Source organism: Mesocricetus auratus, unplaced genomic scaffold (genome assembly GCF_017639785.1).
Source record: "Mesocricetus auratus isolate SY011 unplaced genomic scaffold, BCM_Maur_2.0 Super-Scaffold_100001, whole genome shotgun sequence".
Lineage (NCBI taxonomy): Eukaryota > Metazoa > Chordata > Mammalia > Rodentia > Cricetidae > Mesocricetus > Mesocricetus auratus.
The window spans coordinates 9,527,828-9,549,593 of record NW_024429187.1 but is presented as its reverse complement, the minus strand read 5'-3'; the positions used below and the strand labels follow the sequence as shown (position 1 = coordinate 9,549,593).

The following is a 21,766-nucleotide window of genomic DNA, read 5'->3' as shown; positions in this document are numbered from 1 at the left end:
ACATCAATGGTGGGGTAAAATTCTGGAAGTTGGAACATCCCGCTTTGCTGTGTGTCTGTGTCTGTGTCTGTGTCTGTGTCTGTGTCTGTGTCTGTGTCTGTCTGTCTGTCTGTCTGTCTGTCTGTCTCTCTCTCTCACACACACACACACACACATACACACACATGAATAATGAAAGGTATAGCAAGCTGTAGCAAGCAGTAGTCTTAAGTGAGAAGTGGTAAATTTGGCAGCCCTTGCTTTTAAGTGTCCGGCAGAGGTGTCACCACACTCTGCACCCACACCAATATTTGCCTAGTATATTCTGGGAGTTGCATGCACCCCTCATCAAAGGCAGTCTGCAAGGTCAGTCAGAAGCTGGTTCTTTGATGGTGTCTGTTTTGCTGTATTTGGGGGCTATGGGCAGAGTTAAAGGCCCTGGAAAGACTGAAGAGAACTGCTTCACACATTTAACCAAAGGCTTATATGGTTATAACACAAGTTGACTCAGTCTAGAGTTTCTAAAAATAGGACTTATATTTTTCCTTTCTTTCTTTCTTTCTCTTCCTTTCTTTCTTCCTTCCTTTCTTTCTCTCTTTCTTTCCTATGCTCTTGTCTCCTCCACAAGAGATGACATTGGAAAGCACAGACTATGAGCACATTAGAGAGTGATCGTGGGATCCAATTCCTTTTCATGTACATTTCTACTTACCTACTTGCCACTATCATTTAACACTTGCATACAGCAAAACCCTGCTTATTTAGGGAGACCAAGAACATTTTTGCATACAGACAAAACACTCACATACATAAAATTTAAAAAGGAAACTAAAATTCTAATATGAACAATTCTTCCACTAGGTTAGAGCAGATTCACAACATCCATGTATTTGCTACACACACACACACACACACACACACACACACACACACACCTTCATAACTCACCTTCAGTATTTTCACTTCTCACTTCAGAATTTCTCTGCTTCTTTTCCCAGCTCTAGTACAATGATGTCTTTTTCCACGTGTCCAAATCTGGACATTTGAATTCAATATTGCCCTGTGTCAACCACAGTTAAAACTTTCATAAGATACTTAAAGTTTTATGAGAAGAAAGTAGAGAATTGTTTCTCTTAGCCAAAAACCTGCCACTTGCTCTCTTTGATCACTGAGTTCCCAGACAAAGAAGCCCGACTGCAAGCAACTGTTCCGAGGTGAGGTACAAGCCATGCAATCTCCATTGAGCACGCAGTCACTGCACCCGGCCTCTGTGCCTAGAGTTGAGCTTTCCATGTTGCTTAGGGATTTAAGATGAACAGGGATGGCTTTTAAACTATGAAATAGTAAGGGGATTTTTTTCAATCTGTTTTACAAAATTACATGTTAGTTAATTTTTGCTAAAATGGTGTCTAGAGCATAATAACTGTTAGTATTATTTGCAATGATGGAGATGAAGCCCAGAACTCTGGGTGTGGTCAGCTCAAGTTTTCCCTCAGAGCTACTTTCCCCAATCCTAAAATCACCTTAGATTCTCTCCCTTTCTTATTCATAAATATGACTGAAGTACTTTGTTAACTAGCCCTCTGGAGCTTTAAGCCAAAATAATATCTTCTTATATTTTTGGTTGTGAGCCTAGCCTTTAATGGCTGAGCCATCTCTCCAGCCCATTAATATCTTCTTTAAGTTGCTTTTGGTCATGGTATTTTATCACAGGACCAGAAAAGCAATAGATAAAGAAGCCTTCTCAGACCTCAGAGTCACACCTTACATTTTCATGACAAGGTGACTTGTTCATCTTCTAGCAAGAACAAATACATCCTATACGAGGCCACCTGAGTCAGGGAGATGGGTTCAGTGAGCAAAGGAGCTTGCCACCAAAGCCTAAGACCCCTGGAGCTCACACAGTAGCAGGAGAGAACTAGCTACTGCAGACTTACCTCTGTCCACCACACACGTGTTGTAGCACATACACCACCACCCCGTCCATACAACATAAGCAAATATATGTAATATTAAATGATAACTATAAATGTGATGTAAGTTATGAGAATGGGTATATTTAGGTAAAAAAATACATTTCCACAGTTTAAACTGTAGAGAATGTCTAACTACTATTTCTCTTCAGTCTCTATCCATATCATCTTATTTTATTCTCAAGTCAACACTGCAATGTAGGAAAGCAGGTCTCATTGAAGGCATCTGAGAGTAACGGAGCTCCTGAGAACTACATAGTTGGCGGTGAGTAAAACAGAAGCAGTTCTGAACACTCTGGCCAAAGATTTCCATTCCTTGCACACACAAAGGATTGTGTTCAGTTATGAAAATGGGTGTAGTTGCGCCATTAACAGGAAAATCGGCTCATATTAAGTGAGCTAAGCGGTCTCAGAAAGACAAATGTCACATGCTCTCTTTCTCTCTTTGCTCTGTTGCTCCTGGACTCTACAAGTCACATGCATATAGATTTTATGAATGTCGAAATAGAATTGTCTTGGTAATGAAGGGGCTAAGGAGGGAATAAGAGATGAGAGGGTGGTGAGGTTTGGGTGGGGGATAATGTGGGTCGTATAAACTTGTATGAAAATGGTCTTATGCAAAGCTATATGATAAAAATCATTTAAGCTTTCCTATTCCTTAAACCATGACACCAATATTTTGTCAGCAATTAGTACATGCTGGGGCTTGAGAGATGGGTCCAAGGTTAAGAACAAGCACTGCTCTACCAGAAGACTCAAATCCAGCACCCAGCACCCATGTTGTAAGTCCAGCTCCTAGGGAAACCAACAACCTCTGCAGACTCCCACACTTGTGAGTGCATACCTACACACAAGTGTACAAAATTAAACTACTATAAAAATAAATACTTTTCAATCAATGTTAAATGCATGAAAACCGAGCCATTCAACAAAATTTGTATTTTGACATACTTAGAATCACGTATGTTGTAGGACACATACGACCACATGTCTGACCTTAGCAGGTGTGTCTGCTTAGTGTTACTTGAAAACATAAAGTAACAAAACTTTTGTTTCCTATCAAGCACCTTCAAATAATTAAGTCTATAACCAGTGAGACTAAAGGTTCTTTTAAATTGTCATTTGATAGAGTATTTAATACTCACTAGTTACCATTTAAGACTCAAGGAGCTTTGTTTTGTTTTGTTTTGTTTTTAGTGCAACATTAAAAAATGATTACAGGTACATCATATAATTTTGTCTTGAGTTTTTAAAATAACCTGTGCTAACTGGGCCTGAAGGTGTACATCTAAAATCCCAGCACTAGACAGGAGGTAGGAAGAGAAGAAGACCATCCTCAGTTGCATCCTCAGTACCGAGTTCAAGGCCAGCCTGAGCTATGTGAAACACTGTCTCAGAAACGAAGAGCAACAGCAACAAAAAACGACCTTTGCTTGGAAGTGTCTCTTTAACGATATCTGCAAGTGTGACTAAACAGAATAAAACAGACCCCGTGACCGTACTTTAACACTAGGGTAGACCGCGCTGATGTCAAAGCTTATCGCTACCCACTCCGAAAGATAATGTCTTTCCCAAGGCACTAGGGCAATAAAGATTTACCCTGGCCATGCTGTCGGGCCTGTAAATCCTCTGAGAAAGCAGTTTCCCCCTGTGGAGCATGTGCAGCTGAGATTAGGAACAAGCAGGCAGGGGACAAGTTTGGGGGTTAGTGTTCTCAGCCTTGGCTGTGAGCTCTGGGCCGTGCTGGGGAAGAGCCTTGAGCTTTTCCAGAAAGCCTTGCATGGAATTTGTTCGGACACAGACGACCCAGTTGGAGTAGAGAAGAGAGACGGGTTATGAGGGCAGCTGGGACATTGGCGAGACTCCAGCGCAAGGTTCCAGGGACACCTGGTGCGCTGAAAACGGCGTGGAATCTTAAAACTACGCAGCCTGGGATAGGGGTTCGGCCTCCCCAGTGCGTTCGCCACCAGCTGGACTTGAAGCAAGTTGCCCTCTCCGTTTGTGGATAAGCTGCCTAACCCTGGGTCAGTTGTCTTGTCTGTAAGATGAGACAGCGCCTCCTAGGGTCCCCGGGGATTAACTGCACCCACCGAGGAAAGTTCTCCAGATGATGGGCCCCGAGTAAATGTTGGCTGTCTGTACCGGTTTCTGCCTCCTTGAGTTCCCACTCCTTCTTCTGGGAAATGGGGAAAACAGAACACCATTGTGAGGTTGTCTTCAAATATACCTATAGTATATATACAGATATATACATACATGTGTGTGTATGCGTGTGTGTGTGTGTGTGTGTGTGTGTGTTAATTATGTGAATCTGTTGTCTCTGTGTGGTGACGAGTACAGGTATCCATTGAGGACAGGAGTATCAGATCCACCCAGAATTGGAATTATAGGCAGTCATGTTTTATCCAGCGCTAGTGCTGGAAGCCAGACGTGGGACCTCTGCACCAGCAAGACGCACTCCTAACCAGTGAGCCATCTCTCCGGCCCCTGCAATACTCCCGCCTATAGGAAATGCATGTCATCGTGACGGCCGTGGCTTTTGTTATTTCTGTACACACGTCATTTGGGGTCTAGCTAGCACATCGTATTCTCGTCTATTACAGGAAAACAAGACACTGGGTTGTTCTCTGCATACAAAATGGCAACACATAGGAAAAGCCTGGAATTTAACCCCTTCTCGGACCAAGGAAGTAAACCACTGATATGAACTTAGGTTCAAAACGTCCTTCACCCAGGTGATCACATGAGATGATCAGACTCCTGAGTCAGGACATACGAGTTACCCAGCTTTTGAGAATTCTTCGTGTTGAATCAGGAGACATTTCATTAGCCTTGGGTATAAAGAGGGCAATAAAAGTACGGTTCAGGACAAGACCTGTCCAGATAACCCCTTTACTCGTGGAAAATAAAAACCACTAGCAAACAAATTAAGATTGTTACAACTAGATAAGAGGGGTTAGAGAGGTGGCGCGGCAGTTAAGAGTACACGCGGTTGTCGTTCCCGCCTTTTGCTCTAGTTGCTTAGCTGGCGATAGGTCCTAAGTGTGTTTGTTCTCACTTTTCCTTCTCCTGGAGCACACTCGATATTTGCTTTCCGTGTACATAGTTTTCCATCAAGCCTACATCTTTTTCTTTAGACTGAAAGGGGAATTGCAGTGAGCTATCTACCCCGCCCATTTGGGCGTGGTCACAAGTGGTGACTGACAAGAGAGTGAGTCTGGGATCCAGGCAGGTGGCTTTCTCTGGCTTCTGGTCGGGTCACAGGGAGCAGCCTGTGCAGATCCTTAGAGCGGGACCCTGCAGCGGCCATCTGCTTCTTGTGTAAGTGACTTCTTCCCGAAATAAATTGTATTTAACCTATATTTGAGCCTGGTCCCATGAATCACTATCGGTGCCTCTGCATACTGCGCTTGCGGAAGACCTGAGTCTGATTTCCAGCACCCGTTTCTGGTGGTTCATCAGCCTGTAATACCACTCCTGGTGATCTGGTGTCCTCTTCCAGAATCCTCCAGCACTGCACATGACCCCCAAAAACATAGACACATAATTTAAAAACAATAAGAATAAATACTAAAAAGCCATTAGAAAACTAACTCAAATTCCTGAAGGTGTATCAACTATGCTATTACAGATAAAAGGAAAGAAATGTCACCAACTATCAAGGCACTCAGGGTATCAGAGACATCTGCTTCCTTGTTGATGTCCTTGCCATTGGGGCCAGCTAATTAAGAACCCCCCCATTTCATTGCAACTACATTATATAAGTCATATTCAGAAGGCTTGCTGCTAGGATACCATTTCCACCCATCCATCCAGGGCTTTCTTTCACATTCTTTTTCTGTAAAGGAAATTCCCACTCTTGCCCCAAGTTAGTGGATGCATTTGTTTTTGCATAAAAGAGCAAAATTCCTTCTATCTCGCCTTCAGCCAAAGCAGCCCCTGCCAGGAAGAGGAGCAGCAGGTACAGCTTCCAGCATCCTCTCAGAGCTGGCTCCAGCATCAAGAGAAAAGCCTGCAGAGGTCCACTGGGGGGGACAGAGAGCTCATCGCAGGCTCTGCCCACAGAGCCCTTGCCAGCAGCCGCAAACTGTCATATGGAGGTCAGGAGAGATCAGAGATCAAAGGCCCCAGGGCCTCCCTGCCAAAGCAGAGTTCTTGCAAGGATGCACACGGTACCATAGGACATGTACAATATAGACAGACAGGGTTCAGGCATTTCACCCTGGGTCAATCCTCTCTTCTCCCAAGCTCCCAACACATTCTTCCTCTGAGTATTGCCTTCAACTGGTCACACGGCACCACAGCAAAGTGCCATGCCATAAACAAGGACAACAGAAAACAGTTGTCTTAGGAAATCTCATAAGGAGATGCTATGGACCACAGTATCCCAGCCCCTGCATCAGACACTCAAATGAGTTATCATGTGGCGTATCTAGAGCATCTAAGAAATACTACAAGCAGAGCAGATTCATAAATAATCTTTTTTTCAATTGAGCTGGTATTATCCATCGCAGTCACTTAAGGTTACAAACATGGAGGTTTTTCTAGGCCACGCCTTAAACCAAGTGAGTCAGAACCACTCAGGGAAGTTAATACCTAAGGATCTGAGTTTCTACCTGGATGGTGGTGGCTGTACAAGGTTAGATATCACTAAATGAAGCACAATTTGTGGGAGGTTAGGGGCATGTATATTAGTTAGGACGCAGATGTTTTTCTTTTGGCTTCTATGACTGTGATGATAGTCAGTGAAATTTCTTTTCTTTGGCACCAAACAGCACATGTATTGAATCACTTAATTTTCTAATGATTGCTTCTTAAAGATTTATTTTTCTTACCGTTTAATTATACGTGTGTGTGTGTGCATGCACACATGCACACACACACACACACACACACACACACACACATGCATAAATGGATGCTCAGATGTTTACAGTGGTTAGATTCCCTAGAGCTAGAGTTATAGTTAAGTTGTAAGGAAAATAAGGCTTCAAAGGCGGAGTTCTTATTGGAGATGGCCTCAAAGTTAAGGGCAAAGGCGGAGACATAAAACCCTCTGTAAGACTGAATAGAGGTGAGTTAACTGTCCAGTGATGGAAGACTTTCCTGAGACTGGAAATTTGGCCAGCACTCAGACGAGAGACAAGCAAATGCATGGCAGTGCGGTGTGCACCAACTCCTTTCCAAATGATATTAGCAAACAAAGAAACAGAGTCCTTCTGTGACAGCTCAGAAATACGTTTTGAAAATATTCCTCGCAGCACTACACCCAGCAGATGACAGAGGCAAAGGAGGCTGGAGATACCTGAAAAGCTCCATTATGCTTAGGACAGGGGGAAACTGGGTACGGTAGGTCCACCCACGTAATCTTCTGTGGGTACGGTGGGGTACCCCAGCAATCTCAGCTGTGGACGGTTGGGGCACCCCTGCAATCTCAGCTAGGTGTGGTGGAGCACCCCCCCCCGGAGTCTCAGAACTTTGGAGGGAAAGACAGAAGGACCAGGAGTTCAAGGCCAGTGCAGGTTGAAGCCAAGCCCAGGCTGTATGAGCCTGTGTCTCAGCAAAGCAAACAATGACAACAACAACAACAAAATAATGAGGGAAAATGACAACAAAAAATGAGGGAAAAGGTCTCTATTTAAAGTCATGTTTTAAAGTATTCTGAGAATAATCCATCTACTTTTGATCCCTTTTCATCCAACTTTCAAAAGTAAAAAAAAAAGTAGGAAACCATGATAACACACAAAAGAAGGTTGTTTTTTAAGCAAGATGTCTGTTAAGCTACGACAAAGATGATAAAGTTGCAGCATACAAAACTGCAACTTGCCCTTGCAGCGCTGACGCTGCATTCAACATTATAATTCCCCCTCCTGATTCTCCTGCTCGTGCTATCTTAGGTCGTGCACGTGATACAGTTAACTACATTGATTTATTTGTTTACTTTTCTTTGCTGCCCATCTCTGGGATCTAATGTCCACATTAGTTACTAACCCTTGTAACTTCATCTTCTGCTTCCCCTCCAAAATACTAGAAGGACACCAGGAGACAGGGCATACTTCTGCCCAGACCCTCCCTGCCTGAAGTCCATCTACACAGAAAACCCATCTTCCTACCCATCGAGAATCTGCTTCGCAGTGTATTCTTCCTGAGCCTTTCCCGGACACTGTATACAAAACTGCGACTTGCTCTTCTGACGCTGACACTGCATTCAACATTGCAACCCTCCCTCCTGATCCTCCTGCTTCTCGTGCTGTCTTAGGTCATGCACGTGATACTAATTACATTGATTTGTTTGTTTACCTTTCTTTGTTGTTCATCTCTGGGATCTAATGTCACAACACGAGTTATTCTTCCCATTGATGTGACAAGACACCCCCCAAAAGAAACATCTTCCTGTAGGAAGTATTTACTGGGGCTTGCAGAATTATTACGGTCCACCATGATAGCAAGGCCGCACGACGGACGCGCTTGTCCCCTCACCATCACAGTTAAGAAGTAGAAAGCGTATGAGTGGGACTGGCCCTGGCAACCAAACCTCAAGGCCCAAACCCTCAATGATTCATTTTTTTCCCCTGTGAGGGTTCACCTCCTAAGGTTCCACAACCTCTCAAAACAGCGCCACCATCTGGATACCGGGTGTTCAAACACATGGGCCTGCGGGAGAGAGTTCACATTCAGACTACAACAGTGTCTTAAATCATGTAAGTCACTCTGAATCCTGGCCTCAGGAGAAGCCCACAGTGACCCACAGGCCCCCCTAAGTCTACCAAAGTCAGCTAGCAGTCACTGTCCTCTGCCCACGTTAGCTTCGGTGGGAGGGAAACGAGCTTCTCCGGGACCATCTGGGAAAGAAACGATTCATCTTTTTACATGATATGTTTATGTAAATATTAATCAACAGCTCTTGATAAAGAAAACCACAGCATATGCTTAAGCAAACACACACATGTGTGTGTCTTTGAAAAATGATTTTAAATGCAAGCAGCCTTTGCAGAAATTCTCACGAATGATCCCAAATGTTGGCAATTACGTACTCAGAGGAAACATTGGCTTCTGTGAATGAAATAAATGTGGGGACTTCTTTAATATACACGTGGTGGCGTAGCAGTAATGTCAAGATGTGTTTATACTAATGGCTGGGGGGAATAGGCATAATGGTGGCAGCGTAAGGAAGGCCCAGAGTATGCCAAGAAAGCTAGGCAGAAAAGGAGGGAATGGGGGGGGGGATTTTCTTCTCTTTCTCTCATACAGGGTATGAGTGCATTGAGGCACTGAGTCCATGAGTGCTGTTTGGACAGCTGATGGGGAAGTCCTGTGACTACGTCAATAAAGCACTGTTGGCCAATAGGGAAGCAAGATAGGTGGGAGTAGGAGTCAAGGAGTACTCTGGGTAGGAGAAACACGGAGTCATCATGTAGCCTGCCAGAGAAGTAAGATGTCCGTCCGGTAAGAGAAATACTTAAATAGGTTAAATACTTAAGTCAGAGCTAGCCAGTAAGAAACAAGCAAGGCCAACAGCTTCATAATTAATACAGCGTCTTGTGTGTTATTTGGGGACTACAACGTGGCAGAGCCCAGGCGACTGGTAGGGAAAAACCAAAGCAGCTGGCAAGGAAAAGGCTTCTCTCTACAGACAGTTCTACGCAAAGCTGAGAGGGGACAGAGAACAGAGGCGTCAGTCACTTGTTAGGTATCTCTTTATGCTGGAACATCTGATAGATGCTCCATATTCCTTTATCCTACGGAGTACACAGTTCTTACTATCCACAGAGAAATGAAAGAAATCTTCAAGGCTATAAAAACAGCAGTAAGGCGCTTAGCTCTCTATGTTGAAATACTAGGGCTAGAAAGATGGTACAGCAGTTCAGGGCAATTTTTGCTCCTGTTAGAAGGCCCAGGTTTGACTCCAAGCCGCCACACAGTGGTTCACCACCACTTGTAACTCCAGGTCCAGGGGATCCGACGCCCTCTTCTGACCTCAGGTTCTACACACATGGTCCATGTGCATATATGGAGGCAAAACTCACACATTCAAAACAAGTAAATCTAAAAACATTAAGAACATATTGTTAGTAAGCATAGCCATTTATTGCTGTGTGAAGAAGTGACCAAGATGGATACCATCTTCTAAAAATCATAATACTAAAACAGATCACGTTTGATATTGCTGTCCCATCCCTAGTAATATTACTTCCCGGGAGCACCCTTCTCCCCATGCACTTTCATCTTGAGAAGACTCACGGTGATCTACAATTCAGCTACAGATCATTGAACCAAAGTAAGCAGAAGAAAATACGAGAATGTGCCTTCTTAATACACAAATCCCGTGATACCACTGACAACTGCAACTTGCTTGTCCGTACAGTCTGTGTCCAGGCACCCAGACAACTCTGAAGCACATCTCTCCTTCTCCATATGTTTAAATGCATCACAGACTAAATCCAGACTTCTCCGTCGACACCTCTCCCAGGAGCACAGACAACAGGTTTCAGGGACATTTGTGGGGGTGCGGGAGGCTGTGGCAATTGCTTTTGCCTCTGTAAATAGAATGAGTTTTTCTTTTTTTAAGCAACTGCCTATATTCACATGTAATGTGAATATTGGGTTTTTTTAAGTAAATGTGAATTCATATTAAAAATATTCCTGTTTTATTTTCTGATGCTTAACATGGAATATCAGCAAGCATGATCCATAGGAACGTGAGCTCCCTGGGGAGATGAGGTAATTATTAAGGCTGTCCTGGCTGCTACAAAGTTAACTGGGCTAGGCTGAATGTGTGTGTGTATGTCTGTCTGTCTGTCTGTGTCTGTCTGTCTGTCTGTGTGTGTGTCTGTCTGACTGTCTGTCTGTCTGTCTGACTGTCTGTCTGTGTATGTGCACACACACCTTGGTGTCCTGGGGTAGCCTGGATCGATGCACATGTATGTGAAGGCAGGTGATGGATGCACATGTATGTGAAGGCAGGTTGTGTGACTAATCATAGCATCCCAGAGCGCAGTGTTTCCCCCATCTGTGCCCTCCTCTGGCAATCTTATCCGATCAGCAGCCTTGGGAAGAGGAGGAAAGTGAGACACACAGAGGGATGGGGCATTTGGTGCTCAATGCATGGATAACGGGGTAAAAAAGTAGATGGATGCGTCACCGAAAACAGGAACAGGTTAGGAAAGAGCAGCACTGTAACTGGTGCCTGGCTCTTCTCATTGGATCTCAAGCAAGCATCCTTCTCCGTCTGTGCTCACGTGTGCTCGGGCCTGGTCTATCTCTGCTGTGTCTTCAGGGATGAAGACAAAACTGGAAGGTAGCCCTGTGGGAACTGAGAAAGCATCTCAGCTGTGAACTGAAGGGTTTCTTCAAGACCCCCTTCAGGGCTTTCCAGTACTAGGATGCTTGTTCCTTAATACTGGGTGTTTCCTTTTTATTCTAGTGTTTTCATTTATTCTGTTTTTTTCCCCCTCTTTAGAGTTTTAGCCCAGTATCTTTTTTTTTTTTTTTGGTTTTACGAGATAGGGTTTCTCCATATTGTTTTGGAGGCTGTCGGTCCAGCCTAGCCTCGAACTCTCAGAGATCCACCTGCCTCTGCCTCCCAAGTGCTGGGATTAAAGGTGTGCGCCCCCCACCACCCGGCTAGCCCAGTATCTTTAGTCTGTCTTCACTTTCTAACAAAGCATCTTAGCTTGCATAATGAGTGCCTAACCTTATAGTTTTGGAGGCTGAGAATCTAAGATTAAGATACCAACAGAGCTGGGAGAGGTGGAGGTAACCTGTCTCTAATCCCAGTACTCAAAGGGTAGCTACAGGCAGATTAGAAGTTCAAGGTCATCCTTAGCTATTTACAGAATTCAAGGCCAGCCTGCACTGCATGAGAGCTTGCCAAAATTAAAATGCCAACAGAGTGGATGTTTGGTGAGGGCCTCTGATTTCACAAATGACACCCTCTGTGTGTCTTCCATGATGGAAGTGGTTAACACACTCCCTCAAGGTGTCTGATAGCAGCATCAGCAACCCCACTTGCCAGTGAAGAGGCTGGTGACTGGGTTATCTTCGGGGGGTTCTGCCACCTGACATTACCGCATTGGGCATCTCCTTCTGACACCTTCAACTTGGGGAAAGACCCAGTTAGCTTGAAACCATGGCATATGCAAGGCTCACAATCAGTGCAGTGTTTGAACTGCGATTCTATCTACCGGCACTTCATGAAATTCTTAAAAGGACATAATTTTGTTGTGTCGAATGGCGAACAATGGAGACCAGAGAGAACTCTGTCCAGTAACACACTTCATAAAAATTTTCAGAAAACCTCAAGGGCGGGCCTTCGCAGGACTCTGTGTGGCACGGTGAGGGAAAACCCAGGAAGATCACACTTCCCAATTTGTCCTTGGAGTTTGTTGACCTGAGAATTACATCATGAGTTAGAACTAACCCTGCTATAGCTCCCTTCTTAATTGCAAATGGAGCTATTAAGCCAACCACTGGATAACCATGTGGACTGAAATGTCACAAGCTACCCTGGAGATTTGGCCAGGAGCATTTGTCAGACCATGCCTGGCAGCAGCTACAGCAGGGATGGTTTTCTTTACTAATCCTGGCACTGAGCTGGCAGAAGAACCCAGCCGAGGTCTGTGCAAGATAGCTCACAAAGTTCCTGAGGCTAACGTCAGTTGGCTTCAGCTTGGAAAAATAATAAAAAGAGGTCTAAAATCTACATCACTAGCTGAATAATCAGAGGTTAGATAGCTCCAGTATCTTCCCCTCTGTAAAAGCTGATTAATAATAGTAACATCTATTAAATAAAGTAGAACCTATTTTCAATCTGAAGTACCGAAAAGGGTGACTAGGGAAATGTAATGTGTCTAAATTGCTGTGGGGTTTCTCAGTCCGTGAACAGACATTTCTGCAGGAAGAATCTCACCGTGAAACCAGAATTCTTCTGTCTCCACTATCCAGTGGTACTGGGAAGACAAAACTTGAAACAATTGAGGAAAGTATACAGCAATCTATTGAAAGGGTTGGCCTGAAGCTGTGGATAAAGTACTACAGGAAATGGTCTACCCAACTCGTACTATGTTTGCTTGACCCAAGCAGTAGAAGTTAAGCAGGAAAGAGGGGCTGGGGAGAATGCTCAGTGGATAAAATGCTGGCTGCATAAGCTTGAGGACTTGAGTGGGGATTCCCAAAAACCCATAAAAGCTGATTATGGTAGTGACCTGTAACCCCAGCACAGAGGGTGGTGACCTCTAACCCCAGCACGGGGGCGGGGGGGGGGAAACAGATGGATCTTAGGGCATAATGTAAAATATTTTACTTTCTTTCTTCTGTCTCCAGGTACCATGTGCTATCACCCTGAAGTGAAAAAGAGGAGAGAGATCTTCATCTTCTCACTGGCTTTGAGTTTACAATCAGCCAGAGAGAGGGGCAGGGAAGAGAGCCATCATCAATGCACAGACCCCCAGGCACTAAGCATCGCATTCACAATACAATACCTTCACCCTGAACCCAGGCTAGCCCATGAGAGCTTTGTGCACCACAGCCCAGCACATGTGATCCTCATGTACCGCTGTCACCCAAACCAGAGGATTCCAACATAAGGGTGATTTTACCTGCAGGACTCACTCCCTCTGCAGTTAGGCCCCCAAGGATTCCTTCCCAGGAAGGTTGCCACAGACACCTACTGTGAAATCTGAAGCTTTGAACTCTGTACTGTCTTGCCTGAACATAGACAGAAGACACACTTCCCCCCTGAGAGCACAGTGATCCAATAGCCACAGTTTCATTCACACATATTTTTTTGGTTTTACAAGACAGGGTTTCTCTGTATTGTTTTTGAGGCTGTCGGTCCAGCCCGGCCTCAAACTCAGAGAGATCCTGCCTCTGCCTCCCAAGTGCTGGGATTAAAGGCATGTGCCACCACCACCGGGCCACACATATTTTTAATGCAATTTACAAAGATGGATTTTTTAAAGTTGTTTCTCTCCTCTAAACCAACAAAGGTAAAATATATTTTGGTTTTTTTTTTGCATTTTGTTTAGAAATAGGGTTTTTCTGGCCCTGACTATCCTGGAACTCACTATGTAGGCCAGATTGGAATTGAACTCAGAGTTCCATCTGCCTCTGCCTCTGCCTCCCAAGTGCTGGGATTAAAAGCGTGCACCACCACCACCCTGTCAAAGGTAAATATTTCAAAATAGTAATGAACATGGAAAACTTTATTGACTTATTACTTTACTCTGGACATGGTTCTTTAAGACGTCATGGACTGGGGAGAGACATGAGTGATGCTAGCCAGGGGCCTCATGCTGGGGACAGTAACAGTGCAGGCACGGCCTTACCAATACTCTCACGAAGGAGTCACAGCACAAGAAGACAAAGTAGGTGACTCAGCTCCTTGGACTCTTAGTAGAGCCTGGGGCATTTTGCAGCTGTGCATTTTTTAGCTGGGCTGCCACATAAAGTACAAACTGACAGGTGATAGTTCAGTCGCTCTAGAGGCAGTATTGTGTTAGAGGAACTCAGGCTGCTTTGTGGAGATGCTTAGAATGACCCAGTTAGAGCTGAGGCTTTCAGGTGGTGAAGTATCCACAACCTGGTCGGGCTGAGAAGCCGCAGCAGGTACTGTCTACTGCTCTCGTGATGGAAAATAAGTAAGTTCCAAGTTGAGTCCAGTAAACAGCGGCAGCAGATGCTGCTAGCGGGTTGTGTGCTGTCTGGTCTCCCTCTGTTCGTTACACGGGGAAGGACAGGTTTGCCTGGAGTAGCAATATACCCCCAATTCAAAACCCATTTCCCCTCCAGAGGCCTGAGAAGCCAGAGCCCGAGTGTATGAAGTGCACAGTTCTGCCTAATAGCACGTGAAGGAAAGGCCACTGTGACGCGTTATCGTAGAACCTGCTGTCTCCCTGATTTAAACACCAGATACTCCTGAGTTCAGAAGCACACACTTGCTCATGAGGGGTAGAGATAGGAGGCTATACTGGCTCTAACTCAAAAAGGAAAAAAAACAATAATCCAAAAGGTAGATACAGTGTTAATACGTGACTCTGTCTAACTCCTTCCTGTTACCTAAACCTTGAACAGGATAGAGGCAGAACCACAGTGTCCTGAGCTCCAAAATTATAAGTGGTGTGTGAGAAAATAAATTTATTTGGTAAGGTACCATCACAAGATTTCTATTATAGCCTAAAAAAGTAAAGTGGTTGACTCAGAAACAAAGGAAGTTTCATGGGGAAACAGAAAGTAAAAAAAAATCTAAACAGTAAACACACAGAGAAAAACATCTGTTTTACAAGCAGATGGGAAAGATGCAGAACAGATCTCTAAGCTCTTTACTATGGCTAATAACTCCAAAAGGCTCAGCCTGTCTCTTTATATCAGCACATATTGACATTTTCGAGCTTAAACCTGGGGCCTCAGGGCTCCACTTCCTGTTCTGATGCTCACCATCCCCCTCTTCCCTGCTCTTCTACACTTTCCTTAGGTCCTGGAAAGGTGAAGAGTGTGCAGGTGGGGCTGCAGAGGTGGCTAGCAGTGTGGTGACTTGAGTTTGACCCCCAGAACCTGTGGAGGAAGGAAGGAAGGGAGGGAGGGAAGGAGGGAGGGAAGGAGGGAGGTAGGGAGGGAGAGAGAAAGGAAGAAAGAAAGAAAGAAAGGAAGAAAGAAAGAAAGAAAGAAAGAAAGAAAGAAAGAAAGAAAGAAAGAAAGAAAGAAAGAAAGAAAGAAAGAAAGGACATTGAGGGAGGCAGGGAGGGGGAAGGGGAGACAGAGACAGAGAGACAGACAGAGACAGAGAGAAAGACAGAGACAGAGAGACAGGCAGATACAGAGATAGAGAGACAGAGATAGAGACAGAGAGACAGACAGAGGCAGAGAGACAGAGACAGAGAGACAGGCAGATACAGAGATAGAGAGACAGAGATAGAGAGATAGAGAGAGAGAGACAGAGATAGAAAGATAGAGATAGAGAGACAGAGATAGAAAGATAGAGAGAGAGAGAGAGAGAGAGAGAGAGAGAGAGAGAGAGAGAGAGAGAGGGAGGGAGAAGCTGGACACTTGGAACCCAGAGCATAGAGGTAGATATCTGTAACTCTCTGGCCAGCTAACCGAGCATGCATAGCTGGAGTTATAGGAGGTTTTGAGCCTCCATGTGGGTGCTTGGAACAAAACCCAGTTCCTCTGCAAGAGTATCCGGTGCTCTTAAGTAGTGAGCTATCTTTCCAGCCCCCAAAGTATCTTAACATGGAGTCTGGGCATGGTGTGTGCCTGTCATGCTATGATGCCAATAGAAGACTCGGGAGTTCAAGGCCAGTGTTGCAAGTGACTCTGAATAAAAAATAATAACAATAAAATAAAACAACCAAAAAAGAGGAATCCACTTTTATAAAAGAGAAACTCAGAGCCACAATCACAAGTTTTTGTGGTGCTAAAGACTGGGCTCAGTTTCCCATACACTAGGTAGCCACTCAGCCACAGAGTGAGCCCCTTGCCAACTTTATTTGAATGACAGCTAACACTGACCCAACATCAGCATCATCATAGCTTTAAGGTTAGGTAGTAATACCAGTCAAAAGCAGTCCCAGAACTATTGGACTTTGGAGTCTGGGACAGTGCGTGGATTACTCCTTCCCTTCTCTGAGATCACTGTGAACAGTTCCCGCATGAGTTTCTAAGGACCCAACCATAACTAAAAACCCACATGTGGCTCCCAGCCACTCCATTTCCCTGCACGTAGCAGGAACTCTTCTGATTACATGTGGGCTGACAATGACATGTGTGTTATTCCAACTAAGTCATTCCAATCATTAACATATGAAGCCAACTCGCATTACTGTGCTGGCTGCCAGATGTGCTTGTGAAGAAATGTCTGCTGCTAAGCACCATGAGCCCTCATTAAAGCAGATGAAGGGCATCATATTTACTTCATCACTCTTCTGTGGAAAGATGCTCCGGCTCTTGATTGCCCCTAGCCCTAAATGGAAAGCACTAAATAACCACTACTATATGGTAAGCTCTGGAAGTTTAGTTGTGTAAACATGGAATGTAACTTCAATGACTGAGATGTTAATGACCAGTCAGCCTGAGACCCTGATAGAAAAATTCCTTGTGGAATTACCTTCTTTCAGGGCCGAGGAGGAAGCTCTGAGAAGCCAACCTTCCCTTAGACTAACATGATTAATAACAAAGGAGGTATTTCTGTATAATGTTACAAGATGGCATTTTATGCATCCCTACTTTACCTCTGCCCAGCTGTAGCCTGCCTTGATTGATTCCATGTGCTAGAGAAAGGAAAGGCAAAAAGAAAAACCGCACAATGTGTTTAAACATCATCTTTTTATTTATACCAGGATAGTTGATGCAAAGGTCAGAATACATTGAAATCTAAGATTAACTAGAAACACTTTTACTTGAGATCTCTCATAACTCAACTTCTGGGATGATTAAACAGGAAGCCCGGTGTTGAATAAAGATGACGGACATTTCACAGATGGTAAAAGAGTGGGGGGGGGGTCAAAAGAACCGTGATATGTTTAATACCAAAAGCTACACGAATTATGATTTGCAAACATGCAAGCTCCCCAGACCAGACACTACTGGAGAGGCATCCCTCAAGTAGGTCCTGGGTCTTCAGTACAGTCAGTCTAGATCTGCTCAGAGTTATCTTTCTCCTTGCTGGACCAAAACACATAACAACAGCAGCTTAAGGAAGGAAGGGCTTATTCTGCTTCACCGTTTGAGAGTTCAGTCCATCGTGGCAAGAACAGATCCTAGTGTCAGCCCTCTCGATCATCATCTAGCAAGACTCCACAGTCAGAATAGGTCTTCATACCCACTCTGGGATACCTTTACAGACATACTCGGAGGTTATCTATGAATCTAGACCTTGCCACGTTGACAAATCAACACTAGCAATCACAGCTTGCATGCCAAAAAGTTGCATGTATATACAGGCAACAACCATTACTGAAGAAAGAGTACTTGATTATGAAAGAGAACAAGGAAGGGTATACAGGAGGACTTGGAGGGTGGAGAGGGAATGAAAAATGATGGGACTGCATCACAGTCTCAAAAATAAAAGAAATTTTAGAAAAGAAACATCAAACAAAAGCACAAAAGGGGAGGGGATTCAACTATCAAATGCAATTGATTGGTTCTGTTTATCCAAGATGACACTGAGAAAGCTTTGGAAGTAGACTTCAAAACCAGAAGCAAACAGTGCTATAATTCATTAGTAAAATCCTATCCATAGGAGTGGGAGAAGCGTCAAGGTGTGGTGGTGCATGCCCTTAAGCCCAGTTCGAGGGGCAGAGGCAGGCAGATCTTTGAAGTTCAAAGCTGACTGATGTACAAAGAGAGTTTTCAGCCAGGCAGGGATTTTGTGTGTGTGTGTGTGTGTGTGTGTGTGTGTGTGTGTGTGTGTGTGTGTTGTTGTTGTTGTTGTTGTTGTTAGATCCTACCTATGGCTCTAGGTGAGAATCAGAAGTTCATTTGTCAACTAACTAACACACCTAGAATTTATGAACAAGAAGAACTAGAGAACAAATAGTACAAGTACATTGGTGTCCAGTTGATGCAAGAGTTGTGCCCTGAAAAGCTCATGGCAGCCTGAAAACATAGACACATTTGGTAAGATCATAGCCCAGCAACACAATATGCTACAGGTTATGATGCCCTAGTGACCACAGGGCTGAATGGGGGATGCAGCTCACTGCCACTGGACAGCTCAGGACATCAGACTACATACCACAACCCGCAAAGGAGATCAAACTACAAACTCAAAGTTTGGACTCAACTACAAGCACATTCCTTTAGCACCAAGTTGTAAAGTCAACTACCTGCCCCCCCCCAAAAAAGTGAAGCCAAACCACTCTATATGGAGAACTGTCTTAGTTGTAAACTTGGCACGGGCTAGAACCATCTGAGTGAAAGACTTCCATTGAGAAGTAGCCTACATCAAATTGACTTGTGGACACGTCTGTGAGGGACTGTCCCCATTGTCAGCTGATATAGTAGAACCCAGCCCACTATGATTAGAACTAAAACCTGGGTAGCTAGCCCTGTGATGCAGGAAAAAGCCAGCTAAGCATGAGACGGCCAAGGAGGCAGCAAACAGTGTTCCCCATGGCCTCTGCTTCAAGTTCCTCCTCCAATTCCTGCCCTGACTGCCCTCAATCATGGACTGTAATTTTTACACTGAAGTAAACCCTCTCCTCCCCCAAGTTGCCTTTGGTGAGGGCGTTTTTTTATAGCATCAGCAAGGAAACCAGGGCAGGAACCACCAGCAACCCATCAAGCAGTTAGCCAACTTACTGAATGTTGACTTGGGGTATGCTTAATGCTGTCTAAGTTTTCATGGTGGCACAGGGGAAAACCATCAATTATTTACAACGCAGCATGGGAATTTATTTCAGCCAATACTTATTAGGTAACCCATGTGTGTTACACACTTTTCTATGCGTTTTAGAAGTGTAAAGCAGTGGAGGCGCACCACAAAACCAATGACTTAGTCTCCGTCTATAAAAAGTGATGGCATCATAGAAAAGATCAAACATTCAGCAAGTGGAGTCTATAGGACAATTTAACATGAAGCAACAGTGTGTAAAATTGTCGAGTATGAAATGATGAAATTTCAGAAAGTTAAGGATGTGACAGAAACACCCGAGTCCTTCACCAAAAAAAAAAATTAGTGAAGTGAGAAGGAGATAAGCCCAAAACTGGTAACCCTTTAGCAGCCATTCATTCGAGACCTACAAGGGTGCCCAGCCTCCCGACAAAGTACAGGATGCAGCGTTGCACAGCTATAATCCCAGGACTTGAAAGGAGACCAACGGCTCAGCACAACTGCATGGTGAGTTTGAGGCAAGTGTGAGCTGCCTGACACTGTCTCAAAAAGCTGCTTTAATAAATGAAAGGTGATTACATTTTCTAGAAACTTTCACTTTGCTACAGTCAGTTAAATACTACAGTATGCAAATCAGCTCATTGTTCAAAAGCACACAAGGTCTTACACAAAATCTCCCATAAGACTGTCATCAGCGAGTGTTGTGGAAATGTTCAAGGCCAAGAGTATAAATCTGGAGGGAAGATCAATTCAATGATTTATGACTGATTTCTGATACCTACAGAATACAAGTCCGTTCACAGGATGCTGAAGATCACCTGTCAGCTCGGGTCTGATAAGGGAGGGCAACTTCTGAGATAGAAACTGAAGTGTTTTTTGAGCCTTTCCCTTACATTTTCTTCCTCTTTGTTTTGTTTCTGACCCCCACCCCAACCCTTGGGAGGAGTAATGCCGGCTCATATGAGCACCCTGGCAGTGGGCATGCACACTTGGGGCAAGCAGGAGAGAACACACCCTCTTCCATCAGAAGCACAGAACCTGCTGACCTCTCAGAAGGCAAGAGCCTCGGGAATGGGTGTATGGAAGTGGAGATGGCAGTAGCGACTGGAATATTGGCTGGACCCCAACAAAGTAAGTCACTGAGAGTAACAACTGCCAGACTTTGGCTCTCCTACTGAAGAACGCACTTACACACAGACGAAAGATGCCTACAAACAAGTGGCATGATATCTGAAAGCCAGAGAAAGAATGTCTAATTATCTACCTGGATATGTAGAGAGAGAGAGACAGGGAGGAAGAGGAAGAGGGTGACAAGAAGAAGGGGGAGGGTGGAAGAAGGAGAGCTTGCTGGTTTCACTTGCGCTGGCTAAGGAGCTAACGTAGCTCCTTAACTAACTAGGAACTGAGATCTCAACATCCAGGACCCATTGCTGGTTCCATGATGAGGGGCAGGCAAAGAACTAGGCAGGTGAGACAAGAATATCATAAAATACTCAAAGAACAGTGAGAACATGTCAAAAGGACATGGAAGTCACCTTGAATGTGGCTCTATTGGCCCATATCTAGGACATGTTGGAATGTCAAATTGGCAATGATGTTAAAAGACTTAAAAGGCAATGGGTAAAAGTGGGACTCCATAGGCAAAGACTGATTAGGTAACAAATACAAATATGAGAGGGCTCTGAGTGTCCCTGTGTGTGAGCTCACATGTGTGCAGGTATGTGGGCCTGCCTGAGCACTCACACACAGGCCTTGAGTAAGACACTCAGTGTCCCATCCCTCTCCAACTATTTCCCTTGAGGCCGAGTCTCTCACTGAATTTGGGCTGGGAGAGCAGCCACCAAGCCCCAGTTACCCCCCCATCTCCATCCCCCGCAGTGCTTGGGTCACAGGTGTACCTGTGGCCACTCCAAGCTCTTTTCATGGGAGCTGGGGATTTGAACTCAGATCCTCATCTTACTCAGCAAGCATTCCTACCCACTGAGCCATCTCCGCAGCTCAGAAAGAACTTCTGATACAAGAACGTCAAGAAATCAATATAGCAGGCAACAGAAAATCAACACTGGGCAGTCATAATGATGGTTAATGTCCATGAGAATTATCGATTGAAGGATGGAAGGCTGAGGGTTAGGGTTTAATTAAAAAAGAAAAGGATGTGGTATGATCTTGGGATATCTACTCCGTGAGGCATTATGATCAGCAACACACAAGAGAAGATTGGTAGAGAAATACAGCAGGCACCAACATGACCAGATGACAGGTTAGAAACACCTAGAGGTACCCTGGAGGTTTGGTGTCCTGGGGGGAACATTGCATCATTCCTGTGGATGCCTGCCCAGAAATCCTGATCTGAATCAGTCACAAGGAAACACTGGGCAGAGCCGGGCCATGTGTCATCCTATAAACAGAAGTACAGCCTGTTATTTAAAACTATGACAGTGAGGTGAGGGAAGAGAGATGCCTGTGTTCCAAACTGCAAGCCCCT

General features: G+C 44.6%; 1 long non-coding RNA gene across 3 annotated transcripts in view; it reads right to left on the bottom strand.

Annotated features, from left to right (window-relative positions):
- The window catches only part of LOC110341417, a 191,709-nt gene that overhangs the window by 99,475 nt on the left and 70,468 nt on the right, over positions 1-21,766 (bottom strand). For 2 of the 3 annotated variants that reach the window (XR_005876593.1, XR_002383356.2), the window contains exon 2: positions 928-1,039. This is a non-coding gene — a long non-coding RNA (uncharacterized LOC110341417). Of the gene's footprint in view, positions 1-927; positions 1,040-4,042; positions 4,131-21,766 lie in introns of those variants that run through there. The other variant, XR_005876594.1, reaches the window with a different exon arrangement.